Source organism: Lissotriton helveticus, chromosome 5_1 (assembly GCF_964261635.1).
Source record: "Lissotriton helveticus chromosome 5_1, aLisHel1.1, whole genome shotgun sequence".
Lineage (NCBI taxonomy): Eukaryota > Metazoa > Chordata > Amphibia > Caudata > Salamandridae > Lissotriton > Lissotriton helveticus.
The window spans coordinates 653,781,160-653,796,018 of NC_136065.1; positions in this window are offsets into that span (position 1 = coordinate 653,781,160).

Below are 14,859 nucleotides of genomic sequence, written 5' to 3' on the forward strand. Positions count from 1 at the left end.
TCCATTTGAATTGGTTCTCTTTTTCTGGACTGAAACATTTTCTGTAGTAATATTTTTTTTACTACACATATTTCTTATGAAATATTTTGTGCTCTTACCCGGTGCTTTCTTCGTGACTTGACAAATCTTTTTGTTAGAGGACTGCTGCTTATTTTGTTTCACCTGCTGTCTTTGACGTTTTGCAGCCTTTCTCTGTCTTTCTATTGTTGGCATGGTGAAATCTTGAAATGATCTGCAGTTGAATCTGTGGTAAAATATAATAAAAAATGTTATTAACCACTATTACCAAACAGTAAATCAATAACAGTGATCAAAAACTTAACACAGTACTTGACATTTTAAATAGAAGATTTTTTAGTCCTTGGCAAATTTACAATACAGAAATAGCAGAAAAGAAATGACATTTATATTTATGTTACCTGTGCTATTTTATATGTGAATCTGATCTAATTTTATGAGCATATTTTAATATTTTATTGAAGACACTACACATAACCTGTTTTTGAAGGTGTCTTTATTTTTAAATTAAACGGTTTACATTTTTACTTTTTTTTTATTATAAATTTTAAAAATAAATGTTTATAGTTCCATAGGCTCAAGCAGGTCAGCTTCCCACCCTATGTCATATAATTCGAACAAATCTGCATCCTCATCACGCTCTTCTTCATCCTCAGGATTTAAATCATCCAAGGGATCAACATCCACTGATGTTTCAATTACGAGTTCAATGATGAGGTCAAAATCAACTGATTGCAGATTGTCGCTCATGTTGATGTTGTCTTTATCTTTAAAGAAAGATAACAACAATGAGATGTTGCAGAGTAAGAGACAAATCTCAGAGATTATAATAGTAAAATTGTTTAACAAGAGTAATATTTTGCAGCTATTATTTAGCCATGTCCAGCAATGCTGAGCAGGTGAAGACTATGTCTAATTTTTCAGTGAACAGGACTCATCTCTTCTTAACCTTGGATAAGCCTCACCGACTCTGTGTCCCCTGCACATACTTAAATGTAAAGGGGCAGATTTATGTTAAATGGCACATCCCCAGGCATGCACCAGTTAACGTGCACCGCAGCTCTGCCACCCATGGTGTGCCGTATTTACAATCAGATAGGAGAAAGCTGCGTCAAAACCCTGCGCCTGCTTTAAGCAGGCATAGGTCTTGACGCAACATTGTGGAGATGGGGCACCCCTGAGCCTTGCTTGAGCTGCATCGCACTTGCGATACAACTCCAGCAATCACTACCTTTACAGCACAGATACGTCACGCATCTGTGACATTTTTGCCCCATGATGCCCCGCATTGTAAATGCAGCACACCATGGGTGGCGGAACAGCGGCGCAGGATGACTGACACATCCCTGGTGATGCACCAGTTATCATAAATCTATCCCTAAGCTTCTTATCTTGTTACAGATGAACCGCCATATGTACCATCAAACTATTTTGCATTTCCTAAATAGCGAATTTTAAGGGATAAATAGCAATTCTTTACCATTCCTAATTTGCAATGAGCAAATTGCTAATTGCAAGTTACCCATTCATTTCCATGGGCTAGGAGGCTCATAGGAATGAAGGTTTAATTTGCGATTAGCAATTTGCTCATCACAAATTAGGAATTTTTCCAAGGGTGCAGGGGTGTCTCAAAAACACCCTGCTGCACCCCTGAAAAAGAAATTTGGGGGCATATGGCACACATACATGCCCTAAGGGCATGTGTTGGCGTCATATGGGACCTTTTGTTTTTGGGAAAAAAAGCTTTTTGAAAAGAATTCACAAATTACCACCAACTAGAAGTTGGTGGTAGTTTCCAAATCCTTAATGTCATTTTTTACATATTTTTTGTTTGATACATTGCATTTAAGTAATCGCAAAATTTGCAAATCCTTCAGTGCAATCGCAAAATAAGGAATAGCAAATTTTGCTACTCCTTATTTTGCATCAAACTTGTTTGATACATACCATTTGTCTAATTAACATTCGCAAAGGCCGAAATTCGCAGAATTTTGATCTTTGCGAATGCTAATTAGCTTGATACATATGGCCCCAAGTGAGGCCTGTCTTGCAACATGGTGCATCTTTTGCATCACTGCTGCATCGGTTTCATGTGGTATGTTTTTTTTACACCATGACATATCTGCCTAAATGCATCAATTTGTAATTTTGTCGCCTCATAGCAAATCTTTTGCACCGCCGCTGCATCATAAAAGTGACGCACAGTGGCGCAAAAGAGGCATACACCTATCATAAATCTGTCCCTAGCATTTTAAATGATTAATCCAGGATGACGATAAGGTGTGGCCTATCCAAAGGTTTGTTTAAGGTGAGGCCTACTCAGGATTGCAGATTAAAGTTACGCTTGATGAAGAATACAGAGGAGATAATACATGTAAAGGCCTACCAATGAAGTAAGTAATGTGCACTTTATTTCGCCAGTCATCATAAATGTATCCCTAAGCTTCTTATCTTGTTACAGATGAACCACCATATGTACCATCAAACTATTTTGCATTTCCTAAATAGCGAATTTTAAGGAATAAATAGCAATTCTTTACCATTCCTAATTTGCAATGAGCAAATTGCTAATTGCAAATTACCCATTCATTTCCATGGGCTAGGAGGCTCATAGGAATGAAGGTGCAATTTGCGATTAGCAATTAGCTCATCACAAAATAGGAATTTTTTCAAGGGTGCAGGGGTATCTCAAGAACACCCTGCTGCACCCCTGAAAAAGAAATTTGGGGGCATATGGCGCACATACATGCCCTAAGGACATGTATTGGCGTCATATGGCACCTTTTGTTTTTTGGAAAAAAATGCTTTTTGAAAAGAATTCGCAAATTACCACAAACTAGAAGTTGGTGGTAGTTTCCAAATCCTTAATGTCATTTTTTACATATTTTTTGTTTGATACATTACATTTAAGGAATCGCAAAATTTGCAAATCCTTCAGTGCAATCGCAAAATAAGGAATAGCAAATTTTGAATTAAGGACATTTTAAGTCATTTCCACATGTGCAGTGTTTTCAAATTATGATTTGAAAATCGTTTTTGGGGAAAAGTAATGGTTTGCAAATTTATGACAAGGACATAATGGTGTATGCTTCTCTATAAGGCATTTCAGTGTCTCTGATGTCATTTTTCCCATATTACATTATAAGACCTTTCCCCATGGAGCACATTCCTTGTAAATATGCTCCCACCTGTGCATGGTGAATTTAGATTTTGACTGTTTGAGTCACATAGCCATGTTAAAAGTGACCCAAAAAAATTGCAAACGCTTTAAAAAAACACATTCATGTGTCTTAAAGACATTTTAAGTCATTTCCCCGTGGACAGTGTTTTGTAAGTGGCGCAAAAGAGGCATACACCTATCATAAATCTGTCCCTAGCATTTTAAATGATTAATTCATGATGACGATAAGGTGTGGCCTATCCAGAGGTTTGTTTAAGGTGAGGCCTACTCAGTATTGTAGATTAAAGTTACGCTTGATGAAGAATACAGAGGACATAATACATGTAAAGCTCTACCAATGAAGTAAGTGATGTCCACTTCATTGCGCCAGTCATCATAAATGTATCCCTAAGCTTCTTATCTTGTTAGACATCAACCGCCATATGTATCATATAACTATTTTGCATTTCCAAAATAGCGAATTTTAAGGAATAAATAGCGATTCTTTACCATTCCAAATTTGCGATGAGCAAATTGCTAATTGCAAATTACCCATTCATTTCCATGGGCCAGGATGCCCATATGAATGAAGGTGCAATTTGCGATTAGCAATTAGCTCATCGCAAATTAGGAATTTTTCCAAAGGTGCAGGGGTGTCTCAAGAACACCCTGCTGCACCCCTGAAAAATAAATTTGGGGGCATATGGCGCACATAAATTTTAACAACATTCCATTACCTCAAAAACGATTTTCAATTCATAATTTGAAAACACTGCCCACAGGGAAATTACTTAAAATGTCCTTAAGACACATGAAAGTTTTTTTAAAAGCCTTTGCAAGTTTTTGGGTCACTTTTAACATGGCTATGTAACTCAAACAGTCAAAATCTAAATTTACCATGCACAGGTGTGAGCATATTTACAAGGAATGTGCTCCACAGGGAAAGGTCTTTTAATGTAATATGTGAAAAATGACATCAGAGACACTGAAATGCCTTATAAAGAATCATACACCATTATGTCCTTGTCATAAATTTACAAACCATTCCTTTTCCCCAAAAACGATTTTCAAATCATAATTTGAAAACACTGCACATGAGGAAATGACTTAAAATGTCCTTAAGACACATGAAAGTGTTTTTTGATTGCCTTTCCAGCATGGTTGGGTCACTTTTAACATGGCTATGTAACACAAACATTTAAAATCTAAATTTGCCATGCACAGGTGGGACCATATTTACAAGCAATTTGCGCCACAGAGAAAGGTCTTACATTAAAATGGGAAAAATAACATCAGGGACAGTCAATTGCCGTATAAAGAAGCATACACCATTATGTCCTTGTCATAAATTTAAAAACAATTCCTTTTCCCCAAAAACGATTTTCAAATCATAATTTCAAAACACTGCACATGGGAAAATTACTTAAAATGTCCTTAAGACACATAAAAGCGTTTTTTAATTGCCTTTGCAGCATGTTTGTATCACTTTTAACATGGCTATGTAACACAAACATTCAAAATCTAAATTTTCCATGCACAGATGGGAGCATATTTACAAGCAATTTGCGCCACATAATTCATAATTTTTTCCTTAAAGCACACTATTCTCTATCTAAATTAAAGAAATATTTTCTCACCTTAGCAAATACTTTGAGTTTGAAAACAGTCTCAGAAACACACCAATTTGTCTTCAGCAGAGCAAAAGGTATGCACTCCAGAGTCTGCAGCTATCAAAAGCACAGAAATGCTGTAATTCTTCACACATATCTCTCATGTCACCCAATCAAAACTCTTCCCTCACTTTTTTTCAAATGAAAACCCTTCCCCCCTCTGCCATTTCATGCCTTTTCTGCATAGCAACCACCTCTTGGAAGACCTCTGGTGTTTGCAAGTTCACACAACAATGTTGCAATTGAACTCTGAACTCTCAGTGCACCTGCGTATCCACTGCAATCTTTCATTTAATGATTTTTTATTGACCACTCAAAATACATCTTTCAAAGAACACATCCATGCACCCTAACTTTCTGTTTTCAGCAATCAAAATCCACCAATCACTGTTACTGCTTCATGAACACAGAAACTCCACAGTTTTTTTCATTTTAAACTCTCATTTTTTCAACTGCCATTTCATTGCCACACTTCATCTGACTGCAGGAGAACCTCCTCTCACCATGTTTTCTGTCTGGATTGTTGGACATAGTTATATTCACTGGGCTCACAGGTATGCTGAGAACAGAAAATTACCTAACCTCAATTTACAAGATGTGGAAATTAAGTGGTTTGGCCACAGAGGATTAAAATGTCACCAATTGATACCATTGGTGAAAACCTTTATGCATTTGCCCAAACCTGACCTGTTAATTGTGCACTGTGGAGGTAATGATTTGGGCACTTTGACTGGGGTAGGTCTGGAAATGCTTTTAAAGGACACCTTTGAGCAATTGATGGCACTTTTTCCTCAGACTGCCTTGGTATATTCAAATATATGCCAAAGACAGAAATGGAGGTGGTCAAACCAATTTTGTCCACAAATTGAGAAGTCGAGGAAGCATGTAAACAAATCTGTTTCAGCTTACATGAGAGACCATGGAATGGGCTCCCTGTACAACAATAACTTGCGTTACTACATGCAAGATATCTACAGAGGAGATGGAGTTCACTTCTCAGATGAGGGCAACAGAATTTTCACTCTGAATTTAAGACTGTGCATTGGTACCTACTTATAAGTACCTAAATGTACCATAAACCCAAAAGCTCTTCTCAGAGCTACCCTACATCTGATCACTCACAATTATTATTTTACTCTAACATTTTTCACTAATTTTCAACAAAGTACGCTCCCTGGGACGCTACCCGGTACGCGAACCGGGAGCTAACCTCGCGAAATTTAATATAAAATGTTTTTTTTTCGCACATATAAGCCTCCTCAGCCACCCTCACAAAACTTAGGGGGTCAAGATAAGTCTACCGTGCCCCCTTCTACCCATTCTGAACATTATTTGCCCTCCATTTTGTATCTTAATTCGACCGAAACACAAAATGGTGGACTCCCGTAACGCTTAAGGTTCGCGAACCAGGGCGCTCAACGGTTCGCGTACCGGGTCGCTCCCTGGGAAGCGCACCATCAAAAAAGGTGGGAAAGTAGTTCACAGAAAAGCCACTGGAGACAATTTCACCAAATATAGATTAGCTCATACTACATACCAATCCCTACCATTTTCACAAATTTGATTGGAATTCCATTTAGCCATTTAGCCTGTAGACCTCTCTAAATACCCTGAGGTAAATTACTTCACAAAACACATCTGAAGTGTTGGAATTGACAACCAATTAATATGTTACTTTCATTTTCTACTTTTTTTACCTGACATTTCATTGGTTATATACCTGAATATATATAAAGGAAGAGAAGAAAACACAGCCATTTTGACTACTACTTCTTGGTGTACATTTCAATAGTATTTTCACTAATTCCTTCAACTTCTTTCTAAAGGTAAGTTTTTATTATTAAAACTGAAGTATATTGTGCACTATAAGTTAATATGGTAAACTTTTTCTGATAGTTATATACTATCCCTCTGTAGTAGTTATAGATTTAGATAGACTTCTCTGTTATAGTTATGGATGGAGTTAGGCTTCTCTTGTATAATTATGAATTTACTTACGTTAAATCACATACACTTTTTTATATTCCTACTTCCACTCTGATACTATAAACTGCCCAAAGATAAATTCACTGATAAAAACTGCCTATCTAAAATTAATCCCAACAGTGCCCTATCTCTACTAATATATTTTTTTTAATCTAAATTTCAGGCAAAATGGAAGGCGAACAGAAAGTTGAATTTCAAATTGTCCTGCAAGAGAGCAGCCAAGAAATCATTGATGAAAATGATATTGAATTTTTCGATGAAACTTGGGACAAAGAACTACTGCAATGTGTACAAGCAGTAGATAACCTCCTTGAAAATGAGGACATTTTACACCCTCAGAGACTACAATGTATATTCAATGATAATTATGAAATTTCTGACAATGAAATGTTAGAAAGTTTAATAAATTATGAAACACAATCACAATAAAAAAAAATGCTTAAAAAATAAAGAAAATAAAAAATAATCAACAAAACCAACAATCAATTAACATACAGCATTTAAAAAGTCTATCATTCATTTTTCATTGCAGTACGCTGCCCAGAACGCTTCCCGGTTCGCGGACCGGGCGCTACCCACGCAAAAAAACAAAATTTTTTTTTTATTTTTTTGCCCCGCGGGGCCCTTTTAAAGCCTCCACATTAAACCTAGGGGGTCAGGGAGGATCTACTATGCCCCCTTATGGTTATTTCCCCCTTTGTTTTGGCCTCCTCTTGTCTCTCAATCCTACCGAGAGACAAGATGGCGGCCGCTCCGGACTGTTTAGAATGTTGACAGACACCGGAGAACCAATCAGCTTCGCTACGCGAAGTTCCGGTACGCGCCCCGGTCCGCGAACCGGGGCGCTGCCCGGTCCGCTGTTACAGATATATATCTTTTTTTAAACGTTAATTTCTCAAAATCCACTGGAGCACATATATTGAGACCTACAAAAGGCACATCGGGCTACCAGTCCCTACAATTTTGCCAAGTTTCGTGCAAATCCATTCAGCCGTTCGGGCTAAAAGTGAGGCCAACCGCCCTATGGAAAACTCAATGTTAAAAACACGTTTTGGGACCCCCCTTTTTTCTCGGCCCCCCCTTGACGAAACCCCCCCAAATCTTCAGGGGCTGCTCAGAAACAAAATGTTCCATTTTCCAGAAAATTTCAGCCAATTCCGTCCACAAACGCCAAAGTTATTAGACATAGAATTTTCAAAAATCCCATAGAGAAAAAATCCTAACTATATATACCTACTGGCGACCGCCAGTAGGTAATATATATATATATATATATATATATATATATATATATATATTTTTTTTTTTCCAATCGAGATGCACCCAAATTCAAGACACCACATGCGGCTTGTCTTTGTACCTTTATTAGGAACTGGTTGTCAATTCCTGTGAGAAAGGGCCCATGGGGCAGGACTTACAAAAACTGCAGTTGCAAGGCACTCTCTGCCGCTACAATCCGGTTGTCATTCCTGTGAGAGAGGGCGAAAAAGACGCCGAAACACGTTGGACAGCAATGGCAAGTTGAACATTATCCTGTGCCTGTAAGGATGTTTTAATGCTGCCTCGCAAATAAAGGTATAAACACACGCGGCGTGTGGTGTCTTCAATTTGGGTGCATCTCGATTGGAATATATATATATATATATATATATATATATATATATATATATATATATATATATATATATATATATATATATTATATATATATATATATATATATATATATCCGCTTCACGGTCCCTCCCCACAATCTTGGGAATTAGGTAGCAGCACTCCGGGGTACAGTTTCAGGTTTTATTGATCAAAACGCGCTTTCGGCACTCGGCCTTCGTCAGTGTTCAGAGTGACAGTGCCACTGGGTTTTGTGTCTGTCTTCCTTGGGTGGTGCAAATGCCTTAGTAAGTACTTGTAAATGGAGATGACCTGGAATGGTGACTTTCTTCATTTGTTGCATTTCCAAACAGTCTTAATTTACTTTTTTTTGGCATAAAAATTATGGCAACCGTGATCCTTGGTTCGAGTCAAAGGCATGGCTAAAAAGAATAGAATATTCTATAAGTGTTTTTTCTTCTTCAGACAACTGCATAAAAAATAAGGCACATACCTTGAATTAAAAACACATGCAAATTAATGTAATTGTTGGAAATGCTCTCTTTTCTGTTATGAAACCACAGTTGGTTACTGTGATCACTGCAGATGTTTGTGAGACCAGAGTCACAGTAATTAATCTTAGCCAGCTCTGTGTGGACTTGTGACGTGTATATTTATAGAGCTATGAGTTCCCATCCTGTAACAGAAAGTAAAGCACTGTGTACATGTGCATCATTATTTAAAAATAATATTACACACAGTATAAGATGGGCTGTAACAAAATGATTTAGTATTTAAGATAAAAACAAGTGGTTTGAAAGAAAACGTTTTAGTTCTGGGTAATCAGACTGTACCAATTGTAAACATTTGTATAACCCCATTAACCCCTCCCATGCTCATGACGAGCTGAGCTTGTCATGAGCCACGGCGCTCCGGTGCTCATGGCGAGCTCAGCTCGTCATGGCCTGTGGAACGCTCAGTTGCGGGGAAAATTCCCCTACTGTGCTGAGCGTTCCACGGTAGCCGGTGCACCTGTGACGAGCTCAGCTCGTCATGAGCACAGGAGCGCCGTGGCTCATGACGAGTTGAGCTCGTCATGAGCATGGGTGTGCTGAGCGCGCCCCCCTCCCGCCAGCACAGCGGGGGAATTACCCCTGCAGCAAAGGGGTTAAATGGCTCTTTAAAATTCACCTCCCTTATATTACCTCTCAAAAGAAATGCATATTTGTCATGATGAAGCTTCAAGTGACACCACATATGAAAGCCTATACGCCCTTCCAAGTATCCTTTACATTTGGTGATTAACCAATTGCACACATTTCTATCATCTAACAGGTACAGTGGAGGGAAGGCCTGTTCCTTCTTTAGCACTCTGCCCCTCCGTCAGGGTCACTTTAGACTCCCTCCCCCTCTTTTAACTTTCACAGAGACCTACTTCAAGGTCTAGATTAACCATTCAGGTGTGATTGTTTTAACAAAAAGTATGGGAACTGTTTTTGTAAAATTTAAAAGTCTTGGTCACCCATCCCCATACACGCCTCTCACACAGACTTCCGTGTACATGCAGATGTCGTTTCAGTTGAGTCGAGGGGGAGCGAGGAAGCGACGAGCTAGGTCATATTCATGCATAGAGCTCTGATCATCTGAACCCCTGGCGACTCAGAGTAATAGACTAGGAGAAAGCGGAAAGGAGTCAGATTCATTGATAGAGTAAAAGAGATGGCTCAGAGGATGGGTGGGGCGCTATGTGGGGGCTAATTTATTGCTTACAAATGGAGAGTAACAGCTTCCTCAGAGTGCTTTGTTTTTAAATTACCACGAGTGCAGCAAGTCCTGGGGCAATGATGAGAAGGGCCACTGCACCCAAATTATGGCTGTGTTAATAGCAAAAATGGGTTGGAGGACAATTTTTATTGCTAGCACTAGGGCCCAGGTCACCCTTGCTGCGCAGGGAAAAGGTTCCAAGCAACAGTAGGAGTGATATGTGGGGCTTTTTTTCATGTTACCACCGTTGCAGATACCCTGCTTTTGGTCTCAGGCCTATGATTGATGGCCCGATGGAGTGATTAGAGAATTAGGTATCATTGGTGTTCCAGGTGCAGTGGTATCAGGCCAGATGCGTGAGGGGCCAACTAACCCAATTAGTATTGTTTTATTATTATAATAATTGTCTTGCATTAGGGCTAGTGCAAGTTGAACATTATCCTGTGCCTGTAAGGATGTTTTAATGCTGCCTCGCAAATAAAGGTATAAACACACGCGGCGTGTGGTGTCTTCAATTTGGGTGCATCTCGATTGGAATATATATATATATATATATATATATATATATATATATATTACCTACTGGCGGTCGCCAGTAGGTATATATAGTTAGGATTTTTTCTCTATGGGCTTTTTGAAAATTCTATGTCTAATAACTTTGGCGTTTGTGGACGGAATTGGCTGAAATTTTCAGGAAAATGGCACATTTTGTTTCTGAGCAGCCCTTGAAAATTTGGGGGGGGTTCGTCCAGTGGGGGCCGAGAAAAAAGGGGGGTCCCAAAACGTGTTTTTAACATTGAGTTTTCCATAGGGCGGTTGGCCTCACTTTTAGCCCGAACGGTGAATGGATTTGCACGAAACTTGGCAAAATTGTAGGGACTGGTAGCCCGATGTGCCTTTTGTAGGTCTCAATATATGTGCTCCAGTGGATTTTGAGAAATTAACGTTTAAAAAAAGATATATATCTGTAACAGCGGACCGGGCAGCGCTCTGGTTCGCGGACTTTTCGCGCAACGGAGCTTTGTGAAGCGAAGCTGATTGGTTCTCCGGCGTCTGTCAACATTCCAAACAGTCCGTAGCGGCCGCCATCTTGTCTCTCGGTAGGATCGAGAGACAAGAGGAGGTCAAAACAAAGGGGGAAATAACTATAAGGGGGCATAGTAGATCCTCGCTGACCCCCTAGGTTTGATGTGGAGGTTTTAAAAGGGCCCCGCGGGGCAAAAAAAAAATATAATAATAATAATCGAACGGCTGAATGGATTTGCACGAAACTTGGCAAAATTGTAGGGACTGGTAGCCCGATGTGCCTTTGCTAGGTCTCAATATATGTGCTTCAGTGGATTTTGAGAAATTAACGTTCAAAAAAAGATATATATCTGTAACAGCGCACCGCTTCGCGTACTTTTCGCGTTACGGAGCTTTGCGAAGCGAAGCTGATTGGCTCTCCGGTGTCTCTAAACATTCCAAACAGTACGTAGCGGCCGCCATCTTGTCTCTCGGTAGGATCGAGAGACAAGAGGAGGCCAAAGCGAAGGGGCAAATGACCATAAGGGGGCATAGTAGATCCTCGCTGACCCCCTAGGTTTGATGTGGAGGTTTTAAAAGGGCCCCGCGGGGCAAAAAAAAATAATAATAATAATAATCGAACGGCTGAATGGATTTGCACGAAACTTGGTAAAATATTAGGGACTGGTAGCCCGATGTGCCTTTGCTATGTCTCAATATATGTGCTTCAGTGCATTTTGAGAAATTAACGTTCAAAAACAAGATATATATCTTTAACAGCGCTCCGCTTCGCGGAGATAAAATTATATCTGTATTACCTAGCTGTTGCTAACACCAGTTAGCGACGGCTAGTAGGAGATAGCGACCATCTTGGGTCCCACTTTGCATGTGAGTGATATTTATCACTAATGACATGCAAAGTGGGCATGCCAAGATGTTAGCGACTGGAAACAGTCGCTAACATCGCTATCTCCTATTATCAACTTTTGGAAATATTCGAGATAAGCGCGAATATCTCCAAAAAGTAACAGCTGCCCTGAGCAGTTCTTAGCCATGTTATCCAATGGGAGGTGGATAACATGGCTAAGAGCATTAGCTCGGTAATGCATGAATATCGCGGAGTTTTCAGCGATATTAATGCATTGCGCTCGTTTTTTATCGTATTTGCGATAAACCTTGATAATAGCAAGGTTTATCTGCGATAATTTCTGACGGTAAAAAAATCTTTGCAATGCATCGTTAGGGATAAATATCGCTTAACTTTGGTAATATGCCCCAACGTCTGTTAACGTTCGATTCGAAGGAAATCAGGAATTGTTGAAAAACATTGTGTGCGCCATCTTGTCTTTTTTCAAATGCCACACTTTTGTCGTGCACGGCAGCCATTTTAGATGCCTTGACCAGACCCACTCTGTGCACGCTGTCGATCCTTAGCATGGCTCCCCACCCTCGCAAGCATCTCACCCAGGCAGTGGTCACCCCCGCTCTCTGTCTTATGCATGGGTAATAAACCTCCCCCCATCTGCGCTGCTCTTCCCTGAGAATCACACCCTGTGCCCGCCCGACACCTCCCTTTCGCCCTATTCACTACCGCACCCTCTGACACTCCTTTTCCTCTGTGTCCGATTGTCCAGGCCGGTCCTAGGCTATCAGCTAGCCCGGCAGATGTAGTTTATGGCCACAGCTGTAAAGAATCACCCCTCTTCAAAGGAGTTATAGTAGATCAAGGCCCACACTCGATGAGATCCGTCACAGCAGAAGCGTTGCTATTATCTGAAAACCATCCTGTATTGTGATTGGGGAGGGGACCGAGCGTGAAGCGGAAGATTCCAGGGATGACTCTTTGTACATCAAAGTTTTTACAATTATGTGTCACATTAAAAATATATAGCACTCCGACAAAGTAGTAAGATTATAAAACTTTAATAATTTATAAATATATACAAGAAAACAAAAATAGTAATAACATATAAACATTTTTAGGGAAAAACAACGAAGTAGCGGTCGGCTGTGCGAATAGTCCCAACGCAGCACAACGTCCAGATTTCCGGCGTGGGGCGTCGCGGGGGGTGGGTCATCAGTAGCAAACTGTTGTGCGAATAGTTCCAAGGCAGCAGAACGCGCCGAAATCTAGATGACACGAAAGTGATGTCTAGTAAGTTGCCACCCAGCAAATAACGGCGTGGGGCGTCGCGGGGGGTGGGTCATCAGTAGCAAACTGTTGTGCGAATAGTTCCAAGGCAGCAGAACGATGGCACCAAGGTGATGTCCAGTAAGTTGCCGCACTGGTTTTGGTATCCTACAATGCTGCTCCGAATAACGGCGTGGAGCGCCCCGGGGGAGGCGGCGTGAACGGGCCTCTCCAGGTGGAGTCTCATCTGTTTTAGTGGGGCGCCCCTTTACCGTTTCAGTTGCCATTCCGTCCGCTTTTGGTCCACTGTGTCAAAATCCGCCATTCAGCTGAGTTGCGCCCACTCTTGCGGTGCAGCGATAGGCGGCTGCCACAGGACTCTCAAAATGGCGGCAGGCTCTTTCCTTTTTGGGCGTGGTCCACTGAAATGGCCCTGGGACACCTTGGAAATCGGACGCTTGTCTGCTAGGTCTTGGACCCCATTCTCGAAAGCGTCCCCTCCGCCTTGAGAATTCATCAAACGTTTTGGGGGCCCCGACTCCTGCAGGCTTCTGGTGGGGAGCGGCTGCCATGATTGCTCGCGGAATGACCACGACGGAGCTACGAGATGGTGGTGCTCTCATGCTGACGCCAGTTTAGTCTGAAACATCCAGAAACAAGGTGGGGCTTTCATCGTTTGGGGGAAAAAAAAAGTTTTCATCCAATGAAAAGTGTTGTTTTTAGGTCATATGATCAAGCCTTCCATCATTCGGAAACCAAAAGTAAAATGAACCAATGAAAAGTTTTATAAACAAGTCACATGACCTGTTATGCGGCATAGGGTATAAAATGCGGAGAAAATACGTTGGCACGTGAGGCGGCGTCAGTAGCGGACCGATGTGCGAATAGGCCGAAGGCAACACAACGCGCCAAGATCCGGATGGCACCGAGGTGGTGTCCAGCAAGTTGCAGCACTGGTGTGGCCATCCTACAATGCTGAAAGTCGGCGTGGGGCGCCCCGTTGGCCTGTGAGTTTGCGTCAGTAGCGGACCGATGTGCGAATAGGCCGAAGGCAGCACAACGCGCCAAGATCCGGATGGCACCGAGGTGGTGTCTAGTAAGTTGTCGCACTTCTGTGGCCATCCTACAATGTTGAAAGTCGGCGTGGGGCGCCCCGTTGGCCTGTGAGATGGCGTCAGTAGCGGACCGATGTGCGAATGGGGCCAAAGGCAGCGCAACAATATTTTCTGACTGACACCACAAGGCGCTGAGATGCCAAGATCCGGATGGCACCGAGGTGATGTCTAAGTTGCGGACTGATGTGCGAATGGGGCCAAAGGCAGCGTAACAATATTTTTTGTATGGAAGATACCACTAGGCGTTGAGATGCCAAGATTCGGATGGCACTGAGGTGATGTCTAGCAAGTTGGTGTGGTCATCCTACAATGCTGAAACTCGGCGTGGGTCGCCCCATTAGCCTGTGAGATGGCGTCAGTAGCGGACCGATGTGCGAATAGGCCGAAGGCAGCACAACGCGCCAAGATCCGGATGTC